Genomic DNA, 27,047 nt, shown 5'->3' with positions numbered 1-27,047 from the left:
ACCCCCAGCATTTTGCCATTTTCAGCTGGGCGGACTGGAGCAATGTGTGATTAAGTGCCTTGCTGAAGTGCACAACGTGCTGGGGCAAAAAAACTCATGACCTTCAGCTCGCTAGTCCAACACCTTAACCACTTGGCCATGCGCCACACTTTTGTAAGGTAGGTCCTTACAAAATATCTAAGCAAATGTTAACTAATTTTCAGGAAGTGACATCTAACTATCTACCTGGCCAGCAGCTTGCCTGTAAAATTCTGTTCAATGCATGGAGGACCTGGAAGATATTGAAGGGTCTATGTAACCCTTGAATTAAGTGTACAATCTTACATTATTTAAATTGAAGTTGAAATTGGATGATGCCTGCTATTCCATTATTTCAAAAATTGCACGTTATTACTCCAATTATCTAATTCTATGACCCTGTGTCTGTAGGTCTAGCAAGTCATATTACAGTCTCACTTAAAGGCAACTAACCTGATTATCCAGACAATAGACTCAGCTACATATGACCTTCGACATAATTCTACAGCTTTGATTTCTCAATAACCTTTCTGCAACTTAAATGGTCCATACTTAGCAGTGTAACCCAAACTATTGGCTAGGAACTGCTCATTATACTATAGATGCCAAAATGAATGCTGTAGGTACCATTAAAAGCATCATAGAGATACAGATTACGTTTTTTTACTGGTAATATAAAGAAAATTGCTATAAATTGTAATCAAAATATGCTGAATTGATCTTTTTTCTTGTGGAAATGTCCTCTTTCAAATTTTTATGCCTTTAAATTATCAATTTCTATGTACTATAGAAGTATCTATATCTCAAGATTATAGAAGTACCATTCTGCATAATTCAATTTCTTAATACACACCAGTGTTGATAACTGTCTGTGTGGGTGTTTTAACTCACACAGCGAATGTCATTCCAAAGTCACAAAGACATTTCTCAGTTTCAAACTGTCATCTTCTGCAATGCTCGTATACTTACAAATCTAGTGCAGAAGAATCCTTTTTAATGAAATCTTGATTGACACGCGATCTCTGGGTTTTCACTCTGTCTGCCTGAGTAAGCATTCCTAATGTGTTGCTCGAGGAGACAGGAAGAATGCAGCAAAGTACAGTAAACGCTAGCACGGCTCCCTCCCAACTTTTGTGCTCAAGAAGCCATTCCAAAGCTCATTATTGGATATTTTGCAAATTGTGAAGTTGATTGATTCTGAACAGTGGGAATCATTCTGTAGTAAGTGTATTGATGTTTTGAATGAAGTAGACTTTCATGACACTAAGTTCATGCAGTAGTTGAATTGTTTGAGGAATTACATAACATCTCCCACAGTGCTGTAATTAGTTACTCAGTTTTATTCTATTAAGCCCCACAATAGAGGAGCCAGTAGCAGGTGTGCCATTGCGATTTGGTCTGGGGAGATGATAGGTCATCTTGAACTACTCTGGGTAATGCCTAAGGTGTCGTTAGATCTTGTGTGCTAGCGGTGATAAAGGGAAATACAGATACATGTAGGTCAGGATAGTTTAATTTTCAGGAATTCTTTCACTCCCATCTATCTATTATCCTCATCCTGAATGATGGAAATTTTAAGGTTGAGCTGCCTTTGGGGTCTCAAAAACATTTTAATGATATTCCTCTATTTCTGGCTTGTTGAGGTGGCCTGAGGTGAGTCACTGTAGACTTGTTGATCCATTTTGGAAATTTTAATACTTTAGTGTAATAAAAATACAATAAATTAGATATAAATATTAATGTTGAATAGGAGATGAACTAATATACTTTACCTTATGATGTCTGCTCCTAATTATGTTGTCACCATGAAATATGATTATTTTAAGCAGCCCAATTATCCTGAGTAGGAACAACTTTGATCTTTGGTTTATGTCAAGTTGGTTGACTTAGGCTTGGTTGCGATTGGGTATAATTATTTTTGTGGAAGCTCTGGAAGAAAAATGTGAAGATTTTTTTCTCAGAATTGTCTATTGTCAGAATTTAGTCTCCATCTGTGGTTACTACATGACAGAATATCAACTATAATTAAGTCCACCATGACCACAATGCAAAAATATAATACCTCTCTCAAACTGTAGCTGTTCCTAGCCCCATTGAAATGGAAAAGGAGCATCCCTGAGGGCACTGAGAATCTCAAATCTTTTTGTCACAAGCCAGTGAAAGCCCCGGAAAAATGGTGGAAAGAGGGTACGACCTCCCAGTCACCTACCAACCCTCTTAAACACTTTTTACCTGCTGAAATGTGGCATTATCTGTGGATTCCACGTCAGCACCAATAGGCACTTGAAAACACACAGAAGTGGAATGAAAACAAGTTATCCTTGATCTCAGTGGATTGGGTCAGAAGAAGAAGGTGTTTGGAATTATTGCTTCAGGCTTTAGTTCAAAGCCACATGACTATGAAGTCCCTTATCTGGGCTTTGGATGAACTCTTTTCCGATTACAAGACTTGCTGCCTATCTTTCCCTTGTTCATCTGCTAAGAACAGCCAGTTGTTCAAGGTCCCCAGTGGATACCCAACCTATGTATAAAAGGGCAGAAAAAAAACAATCTCGTCAAGCAAAAGAAAACAAATAAGAAAAGAAAATGTATTTAATGAGATTCTTCTGTAATTTAGATAGAAACAACTGGATTTTTAAAAGTCTGAACCAACTTTTCACTTATGTACAACACTATAGATGAAATCAGTATTTGCAGTAATAAGCTATGTTACAATTCTTCAGCTTTGCCTATCTACCTGTGCATGTGGACAGAGTTCAGTATAGCTGACTCCCAATACAGAAATATTGAAGCCTAGGTTTTGGATCAGTAATATTTTCTTTCGCCAGAATTCTCAAACACATTCACAAAGTAAGCTGATGACAAACCCCTTGCTATTGTAAATTGACGTGCATATGTATTTAGTTCAGTTTTTGATGAAACACTGATATTTCATATCTTGCCAACTATGAAGCGTTGCTTGGAAGGTTCACTTCTTGTGTTATGCTGGCTTTACCAGTCCACCAAGAAAGGCATTAAGCATCAGTGTATAATTAATCTTGGTCAGCTGCAGCAGAGGGAAGAAACATTTTCCAGAATTCTTTGATGAACCAAATGACTACATCATGAAGATGAGTATTTGGTTATGCAATTAGGCTCAGAATTTCAGGGGATTCTGGGTTAAAGAATCTCGATGAAGTCAAGACTCACAGGAGCAGAATCAGAAGAGAAGCTATAGTTCAATAACTTGACACACATACAGCTTGGCTGACAGTGCCAGAGAGTTCCCAAAGCACTCTAAGGCATGGGCATATAATTCAAGATGTTACTAGGCCTGGTATTGCTGGAGGTGCCAACATTTGAATGAAAAAGTACAAAACTAGTAAACAGAAGGACTGAAGCAATAAAGACTAGAGTTCACATTCAACCAGGAATATGAGTTCATTAAATTAAACAAACCAAGAATCCAAAAAAGCTTAAGTAGTGATGACAATAAATGCCTTAATGAGTCTTGGCTCAAAATATTGACTCTTTATTCCTCTCCGTAGATGTTGCCTGACCTGTTGAGTTTCTCCAGCATTTTGCGTGTGCTGCTCTGGATTTCCAGCATCTACCGAATTCCACGTGTAAATGTTATAAGAACTTGTTTGTTTTTTAAAAATTAATTGTTCTGGAAAGGAAACTTAATTGCATCTAACTGCAAACTCGCTGAACGTGGTTGACATTTAATTGCCTTCAAAGTTGACATGGCAGGGTGAGAAGAGAATGGTGATAAATATTGGTCCTTGGCGTGTTCAGGAATTAAAGTGATCCTGCCTGGGATCTTCGATGGATAGAAAAGCCCCGTGGGTCCACTTGACATAACGGCAGGGGAGTTCCCTCATTGACCTCGTAACATCTATCATCAAAAATATTTTATTTGGTCGTTCATCTTACTGCAGTGTACAGCACTTGCTGAGGAAAGCCTCTGTTGCATTTGAGAAGCTGCTTGAGTATGATGTTCTCCTAATTGGCTGTAGGATCTAGAGTCAGCATAACTGGAAGGTTAGGGTGCATTCCCTTAATAGAGAATGCTTGTGTGTGACTTTGTTTAAATCGGGGAAGCTGGTGCACAGGTAGTCGCCGCATGATTCTTGCCAGATCGGGGTCAGGATCCAGTGGGATGGAATGCAAGATGACTGCGGGCTGTCCACTGTTGCAGCGTTCCTCCACCTTCGCTGCCGTTGTGATGTGCAGTCAGCTGTCTGCAAGGAGTTTGTACATTCTCCCTGTGACTACATGGGTTTCCTCCCACAGACCAAAAATGTACCAGTTGGTAGGTTAATTGGTCATTGTAAAATGTCCTGCGATTAGGCTAGGGTTAAATTGGGGGTTGCCGGGTGGAGTGGCTTGAAGGGCAGGAAGGACTGGAAGGGCAGGAAGGGCCTGTTCCTCGAGGTATCTTAATAACTAAACAAACAAACAAACAAATAAATAAAACTGCCAGCTCCACTGTTGAAATCTTGGTTGGATCGCTCTGTCTGGAACCTCCCCCTTGATCTGCCCACCATGGGTGACGCTGCTAGGAGATAATTGCCAGATGGCTAAACTCCAGGCAGCTTTGCTCTCACAAACTCAGGAACTCACAAGCCTCTCCACTCCAACACAGCAGCAATCTCGAAGAAGCTGTCACCACACTGACAATACTTTAGAAGCTTCTTTTCTCACACGGTCCATTGCAAAAAGGATGTCTTGCTTTCCCAGTTTTGTGTGTCTGGGATGGCTGACGAGGCCAATGGGGAATTCTCATCACTTTTATGAATGGACAGGAGACTGGGTAGTTTCAATGGGGTGAGCTCCTTCTGACATTTGCGTATGGTTTCTGTGCCCTCTGGATGGGTGAACTCCACAACATCTAAATGCTCCATCCTTCCCTACTTTAAACAAGTGTTGGCCAGAGATTCCCACGTAGTGAATTACATGTTACATGTTTCTCTGAGTACTTGTGTATGTCTTTGAATCTTTTTCTCTGTGTCCATCGGGTAATGACTGGTCTTTGTTGGTGGAAGCTGGGAGAAAACGGGGGGGGGGGGGGGGGAGATGTTTTAAAAATTTTATTAATTAATTAATTTTACATAAAATGAATAGAATATTAGAATAGTGAAAAATTAATATTAACCTTCCCCCCCTCCCCTTAACCCTTCCCCCTTAGATCCCTATCTGAAAAAAAAGAAAAGAAAAAAAAAGAAGAAAGAAAGAAGAAAGATAGAAAGATTGCCTGGATATCGGAGGATCCCCACATGCTCCACGGAGTTCAAAATAACTTTAGTTTTTAGTTTCCCCAAATAACTTATAGTTTTATCTTCAAAGGACCTATATATTTAATCCTGTCTTTTGTAGATAGGGGTGCCAAATTTTCAAAAATATATCATATTCATTTCTTAAATTATAAGTAATTTTTTCATGTGGAATGCAGCTATATATTTCATTATTCCAATGGTCCATAGTTAAATATGAATCTGATTTCCAAGTAACTGCCATAGCTTTTTTGGCTACTGCCAATGCAATTTTTATAATTTTTTTCTTGGGGGGAGAGATGTTGAAGGATGCTGTCCCTGTTGCACACGGTGCTTTGTGGTGATGAATAGCTTTGAGGAGGAAGGGCCAATACTCCAGAGGGAGAGCTTGTTTGTTCGAGATGGATTTCGAGTGAAATTCATAAGGTGGTGTGTGCTTTCACGCAGACTGAGGGTCCAGCGGGTGAGTTAAAGACAAGTTCAAGACTTGAGTTCCACATATGTGACAGTTTAAGTATAATGGGTCTTTTTTGTTTTTTTTTCTTTCTTTAATAACTGTTTGTTTAAGTTAACATTTAAAAATATACTTTCTATTAATTATATACAGTGCACGATCTGTAATTTCTTGCCGGCGGGTGATTGCCGGGGACTGCAAACCACACAACATTCACACAAACCCAGGCTTTGAGCGGGTGAGACATCCCAAACTCACCGATTTGGTGGGACCAAAGTCGGGACCTGGTGTTTCCAACCAGCATGAAAACTAATGCATAAATCTAAACTCTTCATCTTTTGACCTCGTAGAAGCCAAAAAGTTTTGGGATAGCACAGTGGTGAGCAGGTTACACAACTATTACAGTGCCAGTGACCCGGGTACTATTCCTACCCCTTTCTGTAAGGCGTTTGTACCTTCTCCCTGTGACCATGTGGGTTTTGTTTGGGTGCTCCAGTTCATTCCCACATTCCAAAGATGTATGGGTCAGTAGGTTAATTAGTCACATGGGTGTAATTAGGCAGCACAGGCTCATTGGGATGTAAAGGCCTGTAATTGTGCTGTTTCACAAAATAAAATGAAATAAATAAAATCTTACTTGTGATGCCAGTATTTCCATGCATTTAAATAGGACAGTTCATGGGTATCTGATCTGAGGTATTGTATATATATGTACCTCTGGATTCTGCATACTCAATTTGATCAACATGATACTTCTGTGTTAATAACGCTCTCTTAATCACAAATATCTAAATTACATTTTTCCTTGCAGCATAGCATTCATATATTAGAGTTCTATACAAAATTTTTAAAAACTATTACCTATGAATTGGCTTCATTAAACTAATTTTGAACTCTGCTGTGGTATGAAATGTTGCTCCAGTTAAACTGAGCCCTAAACTCGAGCTCCCTCTGCAACTTCGAATCATTAAGAGTGATGTGTTATCAAGACTAAGCAAATGTTTGTGCGGAGCAGTAATTTAAATTTGCCCCAAACAGTGCAGTGCACTTATTTCATTATTTTGCTCTCCCGGCTTCTGTTCTTCCATTTGCTACCTCTCCTTTATCTTGACTCATTCAATCACACTGTGCGCATTATTGTCACTGACAAGAGGACCTGGCCCGTGCATTCCCCAAGACAATCTTTTCCAAACAAAATATCCAAGAGCTGTTTCTCTAAGGATAACATCTTCTGATCTCATTATTGATTAGGCACTCCGGGTGCTTTGTGTTTCCTGAAAGTTTGATATGGGACAGCAGAGGTGACAACTGATGGACATTTAGCCTTGGAAATTAAATGGCCTCTTATTAGATCATCAAGGAATAAGGTGAGTCTGAAGTGCTTGGCAGCAATGTTTGAAGCAAACATGCCTTAATCTCTCCCCTTATCTTGAAACTGGCTTGAACCCTCCCAGGCAATTCCTATTCAAGGCATTGATTTTTATCACTTAATGTGCCTCTCTGAAGGATTGCAATTTTGAAAGGATAAGGCAGTCTCTCTTTGAAGCACTACAGGCCATTCGCAAATCAAGAAAATGAAGTGCAAATATTATAAAGTTGTAATTATTGTTTGGTTTTAGGAGCAAAATATTTTTAGCTGACTTTAACTTTTTTGAACAAAGCAATTGGTAATTTATACAGTGGAATTAGAATCAGAAGAAGAAGAATATTTTTCATATGAGTTTTACAAAGCTCAAACAGTTTTCAAAATTATTTGACTCTAACCCACCATATTTACATTTAAGGGAGAATCAGCAAGTTATTATAAGCTACAGTAAATAAACATCTTATGTTTCACATAAAACCAAACCAAATCCACATGATGGCAGTGCAGACGCCCAGGTAACAACTGAACTTTATAGAGTAGTATGTGTATTTGTAACATTTGACCATTTGTGGTCAGATGGAAATATAAGGTTTATTAATTTCATCTGACCACAGCAGGCACACATTTGTATAATAGTCCTCATGAATACTAAGTTTACTGGCAGATACATTTGTGCATACACACAGAAGATGAAAATAAGAGTACAAAAGCATTGTTTATTGCTTTTGTAAATTGCACTTTATAAAAAATAAAATAGGTGAATAATATTTTATCCATTTAGGTGAAACATATCAATTTCTGCACCTGTTAAAAACTTGAATACATTTAAGGAAGGGAGAAATGCTGCAATTAAATATTGTACCATGATCTCCAAAGCAGGCTTAAGCTGTGATACTACTGAAATCGCATTCTTAACTATCCCAAAAGGAATGTTTGTGAGGGAAGTACAAAATGCCGGTAAATGGGGAGCATTGCACCCCAGCAAGTTTAATTCCAAGTTACTTTTTGTTCTAAACCTTGGTAGTAGAACGTCCAGTTATTTATCATCTTAAAGAGAATATAGAGCTCCTTTTTGTATTTGAACATTTCCTTGATCCTGTTTTTGCCCCTAAGCATTATTCTTTTTTAATTTCCAAACTAGGGAACCACTTCATGTGGTACTGACGGATTCTAGGTTAATGTTGAGAAAACATGCTGAAACACTCTTTGCTTTTACTTAAACTAAGCAATCGGCTGTAATCCATGGCTTTTCACAGACTCAAACTTTGATCATGAAGTGGTCATTTAATGCAAATACACTGGTCTAAGAAATGGTTGGTTTGCAGCTAACCAGATTATTACTAAAGACGCTCACCAACCGGGATATGTCCTTGTTTCATTGCTACCATCAGGGAGGAGGTGTAGGAGCCTGATGACACATACTGAATATTTTAGGAAAAGCTTCTTCCCCTCCGCCTTCAGATTTCTGAATGGACCACAAACCCATGAATACAACCTTATTGTTTGCTCTCTTTTAGTGTACTTATTTAATTTTATATATTTTTGTTATCATAACCAGCAAGGTACTGAAAACCTTTGCCAACCAACTGGCTGGAGTATCTAAGGATAACTTCAACCTCTCACTCCTGCAGCCTGCCTTAAAAAGGGATCACTCTTACGAGTGACCAAGAAGATCTGGTCGAGTTGTCTAAATGAATATTGCCTGATAGCACTCACATCTACAGAGCTTTGAAAGGTTGGTCGTGGTTAGAATTAACTCTAATTTGAGCATGGACTTGGAAACATTGCAATCTGCATACCACCAGAAGAGGTCTTCAGGGAATGCAATCTCATTGGCGCTCCACTCGGCTGTGGAGCACCTAGACCAGGGGTCGGCAATGTTTACCACTGAAAGAGCCAATATGGACCCATTTCCCACAGAAAAGAAAACACTGGGAGCCACAAAACCCGTTTGACATTTAAAATGAAATAATACTGCATAAAACGTTTTTTTTTTGCCTTTATGCTATGTATAAACAAACTATAATGTGTTGCATTTATGAAATTGATGAACTCCTGCAGAGAAAACGAAATTACATTTCTGCATGCAACAAAAACATTTTGAACTCTGAAAAAAAGACGTTGGGTTGAAGGTTACTCCATAGTTAGCCTACCTTGGATCGAAGAATTAAAAGAAAGCGCGCACTGGCGGGTGTCAGGCATTGGCAGTGGTGATGTATATTAATAGCAATAAAAAAACACGTTGTAGCGGTGTAGCACTACACGCAGCGCTAAAATAAAGACACTGCAGTCAAAGGTAACTTTATTCGAACTAAACAGCCTTGATTTAAAGCCTCCCTCAACCCGTCCCCGTGGGCGCGGATGCTCCAAAAGACACGTACTCACAAACCCCCATAGGCTATCTCCCTTAGCCGGAACGGTGGCTAATTGTGAGCCGGTTCGGATGTGCCAGCAAATGGGGTCTCCACAACGTTTTTAGATTGTACAAGATCACCATAATCTTCAAATTTTGAATTACATTTCAAAAACTAACAAACTACGGGGAGCCGCAGCACAGAGATCAAAGAGCCGCGGGTTGCCGACCCTTGACCTAGACAACAGCAAAACATATGTCAAGCTGCTGTTTATCAATTTCTGGTTAGCATTCGACACCAATATCCCCTCACTCCTAAACAACAAGCTTCAAAGCCTCACCCTCTGCATTCCCCTCTTCACTAGATCGTGACTTCTTTATTGAGAGACCACAGTCAGTGTGGACATCTCCTCCATATTGACAATCAATATAGTTGCACCTCAAGGATGCATGCTTAGCCTGCTGCTCTGTTCTGTTATTTTTGTGTGGCTAGACAGAACTTAAACACTATCTCTACAGAATCTCAAATGGTGATGAAGCCAAGTATAGGAGTGAGATAGGTCAGCTGGTTGAGTAGTGTCACAACAACCTCACACTCAACGTCAGCAAGACCAAGGAATTGATTGTGGTCTTCAGGAAGGCAAGTCAGGAGAACACACACCAATCCTCTTTCAGACATCAGTGGGAAAAAAGAAAGAGCAGGCCAAGTTCTTTGGCGTCAATATCTCAAAGCATCTGTCCTGGGCCTAGCTCATTGTTGCAGTTATCAAGAAAGCATGTCAGCAGCCATACTTCATTAGGGCACTGAGGGGATTTGGTATGCCAACAAAAACTCCCACAAATCTCCTCGGGTATATGGTGGAGAACATGATGACAGGTTGCATCACAGCCTGGTATGAAGCCTCAATGTTCAGGAATGCAACAGGCTGCAGAGGGTTGTAAACTCAGCCAGTTCTAACATGGGCACAACCTCACCCGATCATTCAGGTTATCTTGAAGAGGCAGTGACTCAAGAAGGTAGCATCCATCACTAACAGTCTTCACTCTCCAGGACCTCCTTCTCATTATTACCATTGGGGAAGAGATGCAGGAGACTGAAGACCCATGCTCAACACTTCAGGAACATCTTCATCCCCTCCACCATCAGGTTTCTGAATGCTCCATGAACCCATCACTTTGCTACTCATCTGTTGCACTATTTATTTATTTTATAACTTCTATTTTTTTTCATGTCTTGCACTTTACTCTTGCTGCAAGACAACAAACTTTATGATGGTATGAATATTGGTTTCTCCTTCCAGTAGATTCGCAGGTGAAGTGCTGTCTCACCTGGAAGGGCTGTTGGGGTCCTGAATGAAGGTGAGGAAAAGGTGAATGGGCAGGTGTAGCATTTTGTCCACTTGCAAGGGTAAATACAGAAGGGACAAGGGAATCGTGGAGAGAGTGAGTGATCACTGCAGAAAGCAGAGGTGGGGAGGAGTAGGTAAAGATATATTTAGTAGTAGGATCATTTTGGAGATGGAGGAGGTTGTGGAGAAAGATATGCTGGGTGCGGAGGTATCTTATACTTGCTGGTACATACTATATTTCAAATTATTCATCATTTTTTCAGTATTTTCTATCACACAGACACTTAATCAACAGTCAAATAAATCATTGCTAGCCTAGAAAAGTTGATATCTTCACTTATAAAATTATAGATCTGTACCACATTATAGAACACTCAAAAGGGAGAAGATATTGATTTTGATTTTGGTGCTCTTGCAGTGTTCCATCATTCAGTTTGAATGCCTAATTATAATGAAATAAAAGTGCATCACATGACACACACTGTTGAGATCTTACTAAATAGTCCTTGCAGGTTCCCAGATATTCATTGGCTGCTGTCAATCAGTAGAGCACCCCACTAGCCATGGACGATTCATTAGTATTTAAATATATGTTAATTAGACTAAGCAGAGATTAGACATTGTTGAATATAAATATGTATTGCATTAACTCACAATGGATCTGTTTGATATGCAGTAAAAAAGGTCCTTTTTCACTTTAGGAATTTGCTGAATAGAAAGATTTTTTATAAAGTTTTAAAATTGCCTGTTTAAAATTACTGCATCGTGTTTTGCTGTTGTTTGACAGCAAATAATTAAGAAGTGAAAAACACCAGAAATATGTTGAATTAAAAGAGGAAATTGAAAGACTATGGAATATGAACAGGGTTTACGTTGTCCCAATAGTAACATCTACAGCTGGTATCACCCCAAAGTCATCGCATAATAGCATTAAACACTTAGGCCTACAGAGCAATATTTAAGTAAACACTCTGGAAACCCACTTATTAAACACCACTAGAATTGTCTGAAGATTCCAAGCAATTGAGAAATGAATGTGCTTAGCTATGTCTGTACCTCAGATTTTACCAGATTGAGCTGAGAAAAAAATAATATTAGAGCTGATTCGGACTCTAATAATCGGCATGAAATAACATGCAGGAATTTTATGTAAATGCACAACCCATACAGTCAGTGCACACAGACTTTACTACAATAAATATTCGTCACATTTGTAATACTAAAAAACAAAGGAGAACTGGAAAGTTAATATGCTCAAGGATCACGTATTTCCTCCTGGGCATTCAGTGTTAACAATACACTGAGAAACAGAGAAGTGTCGATGTGCCCAGTGGTCTTCAGCTGTATATAGTGGCCACCTAAACGTCACTAGTTGGATTTCATTCCCACATGCACAGCAAGGTACCAGCGAGGCCCACTCTGATGTTATTTAAAAGTGCCCTGCCTACAAAGGTCTCTTGGAGACATATGCAACTGTAGATGCTGGAAAGTGGAGCAAAAATAGAAACTGCTGGAGCAGGTCAAGCAGCATCTGTGGAGGGAAAGGAATTGTCAATGTTTCTGATGCAGTGCCTTGGCCTAAAACATCGACAAACCCTTTCCCTCCATGGATGCTGCTCTCTCCAGTAGTTTGTTTTTTGCACAGTTTTCTTCTTCAGGTAGATGAGGCAAGTAATGGATCTGTGTGCCCAGCTCTCCTTCAGGGGTGTTCCTTTCCCTACGAGTAATTTCCATCCCTCTGACCTCCTGACCACACAAAACCAAGTTTAACAATGACAACATGCAGATGGACAGCCACTCATCACCCCTCCATCCACACCCTGCCTACTGAGATGTGGCGCCGTCCATAATCCAGGACACCCTGCCTCTCATCCTTTCCCCACCAAGTTTACCATCAACCTGCTGCCATACTCTTTTGGTAGTCTATTACCCAGCTAGCAACTTGTCAGTCCTACCTAATCTCCTCATCACCTTGATCTTCACCACATGTCTTAATTCCAAGGTTCCTTCCCTACAACATACCTCAGCGGGCATAGCTTTCAATTAATCTGATCTCCTGTCCACAATACACGGTGCTTTGTTTGTTGCCGAATTTTTCACACCATAACTTTTGGCAAAGCTTCACTGAACAATAACTTTAATGCATGGAAACAGGTGCCATTCATTTTCTCAGCAATAGTCCCTAAATTTCAAAAAGAAATACAGTTTTTTTATTTAATTCAGAGTTTTTGAGTAATATATGAATGCACAGTAGCAGTAGTAGTGCAATTGCTCAAGTCGAGTAAGATGTTCTCCTACGGGGCTGTCTATTGGTAGGTCCTCAGGTGGCTGTGGAGGCTGATCTGGGATCCACATACTTTGGTGCAGTGTGGGCAAGAGGAAATGGTGACTGCAGTCAGTGGTTAGGTATTCTGGTTGTTCAGCCTCTCCTTTTACTTGTTCTCTGAGGCACGTGCAGGTCACTCTCATGTAGCGCAGCTCCCTCGTGAACAGATTTCCTCCAGGTGATCTATTGAGCGCAACACATGTTCTGGTGCAGTGTGGGCAAGAGCAAGTGGTGACTGTGGTTAGCAGCTGGGTCTTTCGGTGGTTCGGTCTCTCCTTCTGCAGCTGCCGCTTGTTTTCTGAGGCACAGTGGAGTCCACTCTCCTGTAGCAGTGAGGGTATAAGCAGCTGGGTGAAATTCCAATTAATTTCCTTTGTTCAATATAAAACTTTGCTTCTAGTGCAGTATTGTAGTTTTACTTATTGTAGGGAATTCATGAGTGGTGTACAAAACAATGATATATGTTCTTCTAAGCCCATGGAAATGGGTCTCCTATAAATCAAAGCTAGAATAGATATCACCTTCCTTAGTGATTTTAACTCCAAAAGAGTTTTTCCTTTTGGGGCTCAATAGTTTTCCCTGAAAGACATAAAACTGCCATTGAAATCATGTTGCAAACTTAATGGAACTCATGGTAATTTATTCAATCGCCATTGACAACAGTTGGGTTCCGGGGCAGACTGGCTCCACCGACAGGGTTCAGAATACTATGCAGTTCTCAAGGGAATGAGAAGGTGCTGAATGGTCCATAGCCTGGAACCATTTACAGGCACCGTGGAGCTATCCCAGCTACCCATACAGCCAGTTCCTGAGTGATTCTTACCATTAACGAAGAAGCTTGGAATAAGTATTACGTATTAGGCAGAGGGAATAAATCATGTCATCCAGAAGGAAAATGTCAATGAAAATCAAAAGAAAAAAAATTGCAGATGCTGGAAGTCCAAAATAAAAACAGAATATGCTAGAAATACTCAACAGGTTAGGCTGCCATTGTGAGAAAAGAAACAGAGTTAACGTTTTAGATCATCCAAACCTTATAATAATTATAGAAACATATATGGCATAAGATAAACATGGACTTAATTTAAATTCTGCCTTTTTGTTTGCCTATTAATATTTGTCAGAAAAGGTTCATCTTTCATAACTCCAAAACAATTCCACAATATGCAAATGTTCACAAGATTTTATGGCATTGAATTTAATAAACAAATTCTTACTTTATATAATACTTATGTTTCAAGCATAATCAGACACAATTATTTGCATTCTTAATTCTTTCCAGTTGAAACCTGACTGCCCTGTAACTGGACAATATCCCTGCCCTTGTTATTAATGGGTGTTCGAGCAAATGATTAAGGCATTTCTTTTAGTGATAGTGGTGATATGTTTTCATGTTGTTACAAGGCTACGAAGCAGAGAGATGCCACAACTGTAGACTTTCTTGGTTGGTATAGATTTGCTGTCACTAGGTAGGCCTCTCTGACATGACAGAAGTTGTTGTGGGCTCAGCAGGAACATGAGGCTTGCGGGGGTTAAGTGTTGCTTACCTCCTGGCTTGCCGCAGTCTTCTTCGTGCACATACAGAGACAAGGCACTGTTACAGCCATCAGACTACTGATGACATGATGGATTACTCTTGTCACTGTCAGTACAGTCGGAATTGGACTGCTGCTGATACGTGGGCCTGTTGCTTTGCTCTGAATGAATTCAGACTTTTTTTTATCTTAAAGAGACAGACGCCATTCTTTTGTTAGTCTGCCTTGATCGTGCTTTGAAAAATGTTACAGGATTATCAGATTTCTGCAGCTTGAATCACATAGCGTGACTTCCTAATAAATACACAATTATTTTGTGCAAATAGACAATCATGAGCTTTGATTGTTTTGATTGAAGCAGCCTTGGTCTCTCAATCAGGTATACTGTAAGAGTAAATAGTAAGCCTTTTTCTGAATGAAATGAACATTGTATTTTTGGGGATAAGGTAAAAAAACTATTTAATTTTATCAACAAAACTAAAGAATAATGTTTGAAAGGATGTATGATTTTACTCAGTGAAATGATTACTGTCTATTACAAATAAATTTTGAAACCCATGTTTTAAAATCCACAGTGTCTTCATTTTGGTATGAAAATCAAACCAGTAATATGTGAGATACTAGAGGAAAATGGACAGTGCCAGTCTGGATGTTTGACTGAACAATTTCTGAGAGAATTTGTGCATCCAGAGGGGAACCTTTTTCCAATTTGTACTCACATGCTAGGCTTTGATTTATCACAATGTTCCTCAAGACTTTTATGAGAAGGTATGTTGACTTAAAGCACATCTGTCACTGGTCATGAAAAAAGCAACCTGGATTTCAGAGCGTGACTGGACCTGATTCATGGAATCAATCATGAATCCATCATCAAGGACCCCCACCATCCAGTCCATGCTTTCTTCTCACTGCTACTATTGGGAAGGGGCTACAGGTTCAGGAACAGTTTCTATCTATTAACCATCAGGTTTCTGAACCAGCTTGGAAAACTTCACTCACCACTGCACTGAACCAATCACAGAACATGACCTATGCACTCACTTTCAAGGATACTCATATATTTGTGTTTTTGTTTTTGCACAGTTTGTCTTCTTTTGCACATTGGTTGTTTTGTCAGCCTTTGTTTACGTGTAGTTTTTCATTGATTCTGTTGTCTTTCTTTGTTCAACTGTGGATGACTGCAAGACAATGAATCTCAGGGTAGTCTATGGTGACATGCTTTGATAATAAACTTACTTTGAAGTTTGAACTTTGAACCAGCAACCAAGTTTCAGCCCTGACTTCCAGCGCTCTCTGTAGAAGTCTTCCCTATGACTGGGAGAGCTTTCCCTTGGTGTTAAAGACCAATGCACCCAAGGGTGTGTTGGGAACACATTCTTTTCTATGATTGAAAACTAGGAATAAAATTTAGAAAGATGCTTTAATTTTCAACAAGAATATATCCTCTTCTCATACCTCAGGGAGGAGGTACAGGAGCCTGAAGACATTTCAGGAATACCTTCCCCTGATTTCTGAATGGACAATGATTTCATGAGCTACCTCAGTATAGTATTTTTCCCCTCTCTTTCTGCACTGCTTACTTAATTTCATTTTCTTTTTTTATATAGACTTAGTGTAATCTGTAGCTTTTATAATTGTGTATTGCAATGTACTGCCACAACAAAGCAACAAATTTCATGACATATGAAATTATAATAAACCTGATTCTGATTCTAATTCTAATTTGGATTCAATCCAGTCCAAAAGCAAGATTAAGTGATTATAGCATCACCTCACCAGTTCAACTTCACACCTAGTGCGATAGAACTGCAATAATACCTGAAACCACTACCAAATATGTCCCATATGGTGCGTTGGACTGCCTGGGAAAATTTTGTCCTTAATTCAGGAACTTTATTTATGTTAGGAGAGTGTCGGTATTCATGTCAGCTCTTACCAAATATTAGAGCTTAACGGCCATTCAGGAAACGAGCAAGTAAAGCAAGCATGTTTGTCGTCACTGGGCAGGGGCTGATGCAAGATCAAACACCGCAAATTCGTTTTGCCTGCCCTCCAATACATCTACGGTTACACATCTGGAACTCAAACTTGTACCAAAACAGATCCCATATGTGAGAGATGGCCTAAATGAAAAGCAGCAGTGGAAGTGTTCCCACTTCCAATGCAATACCAGCGAGACTGCCTGCTCCTACAGAGACTTTATTGAACCTACAAAGTAAAAATGTGGCCTGTGACATCACTGTCTGTTCTGATGTACTTTCATCATCACTCCTGCACAAATCTGCTGAGGTTAAACTGGTTTTGAAGCAAAGAACTGGCTTGTGCTAGATTCTGGCCCAAGATTCAGTTTCTGGGATAATATATTGGAGTCTATGTTTTCCAGCCTTTCTAACAAATTAAAAAATATATTTTTTACTAGTTAAGCCACGAGGATGCAGAACTAAGGCCTGAATCTCAAAGTTATGGAAGTAAAACCATTTTCCATTTAATTTTAAAAGCACTTGAAGTTGATTGGGAATTCAGCATTCCTTGCAAATCCTTTCAGTCTAATACCAAAGGCAGGTATGTCAGATTAACTCATTGCCACCTGCTAATAAATCAAGCTTATTGTCATTTAACTATATAGATGTATGTAATATATATAACCGAATAACGTACATAGAAACGAGAAAATGTTTCTCTGAACCGGGGTGTAAAGCATAACACACATAACACATTTTACGCATGAAAGCTTATGAAGGTAAGGATAAAATCTACAGATGAATCAAAGTGCATAAATTAAATATTGTAGGATCCGGAACAAATTAACCAGTGATATTTCGAATACAATGTGGCAGGGAGTTCGGAAGCCTAATGTCCTGAGGGAAGAAAGTGTTCCCATTCTGATCATTCTCATTTTTATGCATTGGAGTCAACTGCCTGATGGTAGAATGTCAAAAAAGGATACTTTTGGATAGGAGGGATCCTTAATAATACTAAGGGCTCTGCATATGCAGTGGTTCTGATAATTGCCCCTGATGGATGGTAGGGAGACCTCTCTAAAGTCCTCTCTGCTATTCTCACAGTCCTTTGCTGGACATAAAATGATTGGTGAAGAAACGTTTCCTTACCAGACAGGCTTAAAGAACTGCAATGTGTGCAATGGAATAATGTTCTCAGCTGTGGATTCTCACCTGCACTATTCTTCCTAATTTTATTCAGTGAGAAATAGAAATTAATTGTGTTGTTTCCCATCCAAAACCCAATAACTAATATAAATAGTATTGGAGTAAAGTTGGTGCTTGGGCTCAATTGGCCTGTTTTGGGTCAGACAGTTAACATTTGTCACACAAATATATAAAACATTAGCTAGGTCATAGATGTATGCAATTCTGGTCCCTAGATTAGAAGAAGGAGGTGATTACAATGCAGGCAGTACGGTATGACTTTGCCGGACTTTGCCTGCAATAGAGTGTTTCAGCTATGAGGAGAGAATGGATAAGATGGTTGTGTTTTCTTTAGATCAGAGAATCTGACTGAGCATAGAAAGCTATGAGGTACAGAGATCAATTAGAAAATGAGAGATGTATCCCTTTAACAGCAGTGAATATAACCAGAGAACAGAAGGTTTACGGTAAGGAGTAGGAGATATAGGGGAGATTTGAGAAAGAACAGGTGGTTGAAATGCCTCATATCAGAGGGGCATGTACTGAGGGTGAGACTGCAGGCAAGTTTTCTTACACAGATAGTGGTAGGTGCCTGGGATGATTGTGGTGAAGGCAAATATGATCGAGGCATTCAGTTCGTGTGGGCAGAAGGGACCACTTTAGTTGGGCATTTGGGTGTTGAAGGCATATGGTGTATGGTGTGTTGGCATTCATCAATTGTGGGATTGAGTTCAAGAGCTGTGAGGTAATGTTACCGTTATATAAGACCTTGGTCGGACCCCACTGTGTTCATTTCTGGTCACCTCACTACATGAAGGATGTGGAAATCATAGATAGGGTGCAGAGAGGAGATTTACAAGGATGTTACCTGGATTGGGAGCATGCCTTATGAGAACAGGTTGAGTGAATTTGGTCTTTTCTCTTTGGAGTGACAGAGGATGAGAGGTGACCTGATAGAGATGATGAGAGCTATTGATCATGTGGATAGTCAGAAGCTTTTTCCCAGGGTTGAAATGGCTAACACTTAGGGCACAGCTTTAAGGGACGCAAGAGATGTCAGGGGTAGGTTTTTCACACAGAGAGCGATGGGTGCGTGGAATGCACTGCTGGCGACAGTAGTGAAAGTGGATGCAATAAGGTCTTTTAATAAACTCTCAGATAGGTACATGAAGCTTAGAAAAATAGAGAGTTATGCAGTAGGGAAATTCTAGGCAATTTCTAGAGTAGGTTACATGGTCAACACAACATTGTGGGCTGAAGGGCCTGTAATGTGCTGTAGATAGCTATGTCCTATGCTCTATGTTCTACTGATTTTAGTTGTTTGGCACAAAATTGTGTTCCTGCGCAGTACTGTTCTGTACTCTATGTTCTGTGAAAATTAAAATGCACTGCCCAAGGGACTGATGGAGGCAGTGGTTCTCACAACACTGAAGAAAGATTGAGATGACCACTGGGACAGCCATGGCTGAGGTATCTATGGAGCAAGAATTGGGAAATTGGATTAGTTTAAATCAGCACAAGACAGGCATGGTAGTCAGAAGGGTTCATTTCCGTGTTGCGTGAGTCTGTGACTTATTACAGAAAATAAGGGTGGCATTTATCTGTATGTTTGCTTAACTTTAAAAAAAACCTCCAGTTTCCTCCCACAGTCCAAAGATGTACTAGTAGGTAGGTTAATTGGTCATTGTAAATTGCCCCATGGGGTTATTTACTGGTTGCAGAGAAATGTGGTTCAAAGGGCTTGAAAGGCCTGATCCATTCTGTATCTCAATACAATAAATAAATTAAATGTGTTAATTTATTGCAGATAAATTTATGCAATAGTTCACACCAGTACATCAATACTTGAATGCCTTACAGCACATTAAAATGCTACAAAGAATAAATATTTACTTCAGTTGCATCTAACAATTGTCCTCTATTCAAATCAATGGGGAAGTAGCTCCTGCTCTGGACTAGTAAAGTTTGTTCAGGAATTACCCTGTAGAAATGAGGGGCATCACTGAATCTTCTCACTCCCTCAATGAACTCTACAAGGCATCGAGCCTAGGACCATGCTCGGCAGAGAAATACAGAAATTTCTGTTATATTTGGGTTAATATTGCCAAGTGCTGATGTTAGTGTAAACAAATGCCTGAAACATCTAGACCAATACACTTAGTTTGTTTCTCACATGCTCAGCACCAGCAATAATGCCTGGAACCTTATTATCCACATCACACTCCTCCACTTGCTCCTATATTGTTTTTTTTTCATGATTTCCCAATAGCTCCTTTGCGATGATTCATACACAAGTATACCACTTACAAACCAAAGTCCTTCAATCTCTTACCATTAAAACAACCTTAGCTTTTCTTTATTTTTTTGCTAAATTCAATGATCTCACATCTCTCCACATAATATTCAACTTATGGCATCTTTCCCTATTCATTTTGCCTTTCTATATCCTTCTGAAACCTCTCTGCATTCTCCTCACAACCCATACTGCCATCTAGCTTTATATAACAGCAATCCTGGATATATTCAATTTGATCCTTCACACAAACCATCAAGATAGATTGTGAACAGCTGTTCCCAATTTGGTCCTCTGCAGCACCTTAGGAGTTCCAAGATCCCAACTATAAAATTACCTGCTTGTTTCTATTCTCTACTTTCTGTACATCCACCAATTCTCACTCTATTCCAGTATATTACTCTCCGAGTCCTGATGAAGGGTCTCAGCCTGAGACGCCAACTCTTTATTCCTTTCCATAGATGCTATCATATCTGCTGAGTTCCTCCAGCAGTGTGTGTGTTACTGTCTCTGATACCATCTTATCTGATTTTGTGTAGTGGTTCCTGTGTTGTATCTTCTCAAAGGTCTCTGAAAATCCAAATTACCACCATGTTACCCAATGCTCCTTTCTCTCTTTTGTTAGTTTAAATGTAAAATGTCTGTCAACAGTGATTGTCATCATTGTTGTCTCTATCTAAACTTATTATCATCTTCTCAACTGGACTGCAGCAGGCCTAGTCCTCGCACAACAGAAAAAAACACTGCTGCCTTGCCTCCTCTCTTTCCACCTCAAACAAGGGAAACGTACCTGTGGCAATCAATGTCCAACAGGGCCTTGCAATCACTAAAGAAACATCCAAGACAGTCTCACACTGCATGCCGCCTTTGCACACCAGCTCCGGTGCCTTCGAGTAGCAGGCAGCAGCACAGTCTGCTCCTTCTAGCCCGTCTGGTTCCTCCTGAGGCCTAACAGCCTGGTGGCTTGATTCTGCCCGCATAGTCCAGTGGCCAGCCTCCCCTCCTCTGAACCTTTGGCTGGTTCCTACGATATCCCGGCCAGTTATACCGAACAAGGAGCAGCTCATCGATGTGTTAGACCTGCATAGCTATAGGAGTCTAGTATGGTCTTACAGTACCAAAAAATATATATTTAACAAAGAAAGAAGCACCTTTGGTCGGTGCCAGAGAAGTCATGTGTGTGTGTGTGGCCTTCCTTTGCTATTTTCTTTCAGTCTAATTCTGCTTTTAACTGTTCAATAGCCATGGCTGACCATTTCTGCCTTAAAGGAAACTGTACAATGCACTGAGCATATTTCCACTTGAAATTTCATGACATGCAAATGATTGCCTCCACCTGAATTCTTCAAGGGACAAGGATCTGACCCAGCTTGAAGCATAATGATGATATATCCTTGTCATCTTCTCCAAGAGTGACTTTTTGCTCAGGATAGGAGTTGAATCAGCAGTATGTTGCATAAATATGTGGGGCTATATAGGGATTATATATCTAGTTAGGTGCAATTCTAATGCAGGGATTTGACCTGAAACTTGAAATTTCAAGCTTTATGACACAAGACAATCTTCAAAGATATCTTCTGGCTTTCATTCACAGCAATTTTTTTTTGGCTTCATACTTGGTTCTACATTTTACTCAAATGATGAAATGGTTGGTTCCACTGTCGCTCTGGGACATACTGTCACACTGTCAATGCAATTTCATTCACACCTTGCACATTTTTGACTTTAATAAAATTACGTAAGGTACAGAACAAACATACAAAATTATACAGTGACCGATGACGCCCATATAACCAACGAGCTGAAAATGTTCTACTTTGGGAATGAAATTCATAAACTTCACTCTTGCATCTATTAATATTCAGTTTATTTAGCATTTGTTGTTGGTCTATTTACATAAACAGTTTAAGTTCTCCTCTTACTGCATTGCAAATGCTCTTTTTCATATTTTAGTTAAGTACAAATTCAAGCTGACGAAAGGTCTGGTATTCACAATCTTAAAGAGTGTAAACAAACAATACAGCACAGAAGACACACATGCAGAAAGCGACTAAATGACTTGTATAGTTTTGACCCATTCTGACAGCATCAGCTGAGGTTCAGTGGGAAACATTCTTGTATCAGATTCAGAAAGCTGTGTTTCTTTATATCAATCTGGACACTCAAGCACAAGGCTCTCAGCCAGCATTATAGCATTGCACAGAAAGTATATTTTGGAAGGGATGAACCTCCCAGGTGGATGTGGAATATTCCGTCACATTATTTTAAAGCTGGGATGTTGAATTCTGGACAATATTTGTATGCCTCAATCAATGCTGAAAAGTGGCTTACAGAACAATCATGTGTGAGCATTATGGGAGCATGCTTTCAGCCTGTTGTGTTTATTACTTACCTACTAACTTTGTGCCTATTATGTCACTGGCAATTAGGGCAACAATGAAAGTCTTCTATCCCTGTCTGTCTTCGTGCCAATGTCTTCTGCCTTTGTGGCAATGGCGCCAAGTTGTCTTTTGTCTCACGTGTTTATTACACGACAACATTGATCTCATTTGAGATTTCGCCATCATTTATAAGGTGTTTTAAGAAGACTTTAAGTTAGTAAATGCATGAGAATAAAAAAATCAAGCCTGTCCTTTCTGTAACTAGATTTTTCCAATCGAATTTTGATCCTTTCTATATATACTGAAAGAAACAAGATTCAAAATAATACATATAAAACAAGAATAAACTTAATTCATAGAACAGCGTTTAGCCTCAATTTATTCATGAAAGAGCTGAGCTTTATTGACCAAGAGAATTCCTTGTTCAATCTCTGTTTTCTTCTCAAAATATTTAATTTCAGTGTCTTGAGAAAGTTCCTGTTTTTCTTATCTGAACAAGAGGGTTTGTTTTAACATTAGATGACTGTTGACAATTGGGGGGAAAAAGCCAAATTGTGAAAGCTGTCAATAGCTACACAATATGAGCCAAATTCTATTTTAAAATAATCTACTCCAGAGCAACACACAGGATCAAAAATGAGGGTGCAGTTAGTTCATTTTAAAGTATTGTCACCGATTGTCAAACTGATTTGGCACTGAAATTAAGAAGTAAGGCCTATTCAGTTTTATTTTCTAGACTGAGTAACATACTGAAAATGAGCCAACATTGAGAGAATGTGTTCTGATGATGAGAATATTAACTGAAATCCTGTACATGTTTTTAAATTATCCGCATTGTAAATCCCAGTATTCAATCATGTAGCTTAAAATAACAGGTAAGCCTGCAGGACATTCCAGCGGGGCACGGAGCCACCTGTTTAAGCACTTGTGGAAATAAATCTTGCAGAAATTATGTAAAAGCCTTAAATGATAGCTGAAGGCAGTTCAGCTCGAAAAATTCAAATTTCTTGTTTCTATGAGCCCGCATTGTACTTGATCCACACCTATAAATCAAGTCCGTCATCTATGGGAAGAGTGAGTGCAACTTTGTATAGACATGTCAAATAATTTGGAGAAGTCTTAACTAAACATTTAAATTACTATGGGTATATAATTCTGTCTACCTGGAGAGAATTTAAACAAGAGGCTTACATAAACTCATGTATCAGCTTGGAAATTGAGGGTGGCTAGGTCGTGTGTTGAGACATGTCCGTGCAGATGTATTAGAAAAGGTTGAAGTGGGCTGATCGGCAATGGATCTCTGTGTTTTGTGTCTGTCTACATTAGTGTTTGGCTTCAGTTTTTTTTTGTTACTTTTATTGTAAAATTAGCAAGACTGAATGATTTTTAGGCAAGCTAGAAGGTACTGATATGATGGCTCTGGCTTGGCATTTACCATACACGTTTAATGTCACAGGCAGAAGAAAGATGTAAAGAATTCTATGGTGCTAGGAGAAAGGGAAATTAGTCCAACTGTAGACTTTATAAACAAATCCAATCTCAACTCATTACGAATACAAGTTGGAGAAAACAGGTGTAGAATAGAAAAAGGGAGGTAAATCAGTTTAATAAATTATATTAGCAGGTCAGGCAGCATCTATTGAGCGAAATAAACAGTTGAAGTTTCATTAAGACCCTTCATCAAAACATGACTTGGCCTGAAATGTTGACTGTTCATTTCCCTCCATAGTTGCAGCTTCACCTATTGAGTTCCTCCAGTACCTTTTATGTGTTGCTCAAGATTTCCATCATCTGCAGAATCTCTTGAGTTTATTATTAATTGATGAGCTTTTTCTTGCTCACTGAATGGGACAGTGAGAGACTTGGAAATAAATGCCTCCCTATAGAGTGAGCTTGATTCAATCGAGATAAGATTTGGTATTTTGTTAAGGAGGGATAAAATAAATGACATTGATGTACTTAAGGAAACATTAGGACCTAGGAAAATGTTAATTTCACGTGCTGTACTTTTGACGTGAGGTTTAGAGTTGAAAAGCTTGCCAGCTTGTTCAGAACTTTTCACTGTTGATCTATGTTCGTGAAGTTTTGACAAAGTATTTAATTGTTCGCACATTTATTGAAAGTTTTGATGTATTGAGTGAGACCTTCCATCCCAGTCTTGGTACCCGAATTGCAGACTGCTCTTTTGAATGAGGATGTCCATCCAGGCCAGGCCCATTTCTCGCTAGTACTATTGAGCAGAGAAGTACAGGAGCCTTTGTCCCATATCATCAGGTTCAGGGATAATTATTACCTGACAACCATCAGGCTCCTGACCTGGCATGGATAACTTCAATCACCTCTATTCTGAATGGATTTTTCAATCTAGAGGCTCAATTTCCTTCCCAACTAATGATCTCAGTATCATTTGTGCAGTTGCTCCTCTTCTGCACATTGGTTGTTGATCAGTATTTGTCTGTTTATGTATAGTTTTTTTGTCATAAATTCTATAGCTTTTCTTTTATCCCTGTAAGTGCCTGCAAGAAAATTAATTTCTGGTAACATATAAAATACTTGTTATACGTAACTGTAACATATAAGGATTTTGATAATAAATTTATTTTGAACTTTGAATTTTGGTTGCAGAAAGTAAACGATAAGAATAGGAGGTTGCTGCTCTTAATTCCCATAATATTCTAGATTCTCTGCTGGGGTAATATGTGATGGTTGGTATATATGTTCAGAAGCAAGCAAACTGTGATCGTGTCCAAGACTATTGAACCTCTCAATATTTTCTGTCCAGCACCATACCTAACAGTCTTCTGGCAAGTTGTCAGAGAACATCTTCATTCCCTGAACTGCCCCTGATGCAGGTACAGAAGTTACTTGACCGGTAGTGTTGGAATAAACATCAAGAGGCCTGACTGCAAATCCCACCATCACTGAAAAAAAGAGCAATTCCTCAACAATGATAATGTTGGATTGTTAAGAAAAAAGTTACCTCCAGGTCATCACAAACAGGAGAGAATCTGCAAGTGCTGGAAATCCAAGCAACACGCACAAAATGCTGGAGCAAGTCAGCAGGCCAGGCAGGCCTGGTCAACAGGTCTCCTGTTGAAATGTCTCAGCCCAAAATCTCAAATATACTCTTTTCCATAGATGCTGCCTGGCCTGTTGAGCTCCTTCAGTATTTTGTGTGTGTTAACACTAGGTCAAGCTTTCTTTTCAGGGCAAGGCATCTGCATCCTTGCCTGGTCTGGTCTAAGCATGAATCCAGAATGATCAATGTGGCTGAACCTTAAAAACCTGCTGACACAGTTTACAAGGACTGACAGACATACTTTATTGATCCCGAGGGAAATTGGGTTTCGTTACAGCTGCACCAACCAAGAATAGTGAAGAAATATAGCAATATAAAACCATAAATAATTAAATAATAAGTTAATCATGCCAAGTGGAAATAAGTCCAGGACCAGCCTATTGGCTCAGGGTGTCTGACACTCCGAGAGAGGAGTTGTAAAGTTTGATGGCCACAGGTAGGAATAACTTCCTATGACGCTCGGTGTTACATCTCGGTGGAATGAGTCTGTGACTGAATGTACTCCTGTGCCTAACCAGTACATTATGGAATGGATGGGAGTCATTGTCCAAGATGGCATACAACTTGGACAGGGCAGTTAGGGATGAGCAATAAATGGCCAATTAGTCCAGATAGTGTACAATATAATAATTAAATGAAAAGATAAACATTTTTGTTATGGTGAAGTTTGTCAGTCCAATGTAGATGTTGCTTTTATATTTCAAGCTATCCAGTTTCACTGGAAGCCTAATACATAATTGAAGTAAAGAAAATACAATATACCTTGTGTTGGAAGCTCCTAATTTTATAAATGTTCTTTGCAAGTTGACAAATGTTTTCTGCTTTGGAGTAAAACAGAAAATCTTTGCTGAACTGTATCACAGAAGTGAGTCTATGCTAAAGATGCTTCAAAATCTGAAATTCTCACAGGAAGTAATGTTGATGGGAATTCATGATCAGTTGTCTCAAAGACTGAGTGTAGAATAATTTGTGTTTCCACCCAGTTGTGGTTTTGCAACGCAACTATCTGTCTGATGTTAAGGACAATGAGAAAGTGAAGAGGAGGGACTGTAAATGTCGACTATTCATTTCCCTCCATAGAAGCTGCCTGACCTGCTGAGTTTCTCCAGCATTTTGTGTGTTGCTATTACTGTGAGAAAAGTTTAATTTGATGTTGACTGCAAAAGGTGCTGATTGACAGAGTAACTAGAAAAGAACTTGTACAGAAATTTCAGCTGTGCCATTGTTTTACTGTCAACTCCCATGGGATCAAAGCCAAATATGTGCTGTATCTTTGGCTGTTGTGCAACAAACAACGTCAAAGATGCAGCACTTCATAATTGCTTCCAAAATTATACATTCCTGTGTTTAAATATGAAATAATACATCTAGGTCAAACCAAATCCATTTCTGAGATATTATGCTTTGAAGTCTTGTTTGTGAAATCATTTGTAAGGAGCCGGTTGTGTAATCTTGATGCTCAACCACTCCAAACTAGCAGGAAGCAGAGATG

This window comes from Hypanus sabinus, chromosome 20 (assembly GCF_030144855.1).
Source record: "Hypanus sabinus isolate sHypSab1 chromosome 20, sHypSab1.hap1, whole genome shotgun sequence".
In the NCBI taxonomy this organism is placed as follows: domain Eukaryota; kingdom Metazoa; phylum Chordata; class Chondrichthyes; order Myliobatiformes; family Dasyatidae; genus Hypanus; species Hypanus sabinus.
Note: the sequence above shows the minus strand (reverse complement) of the source record.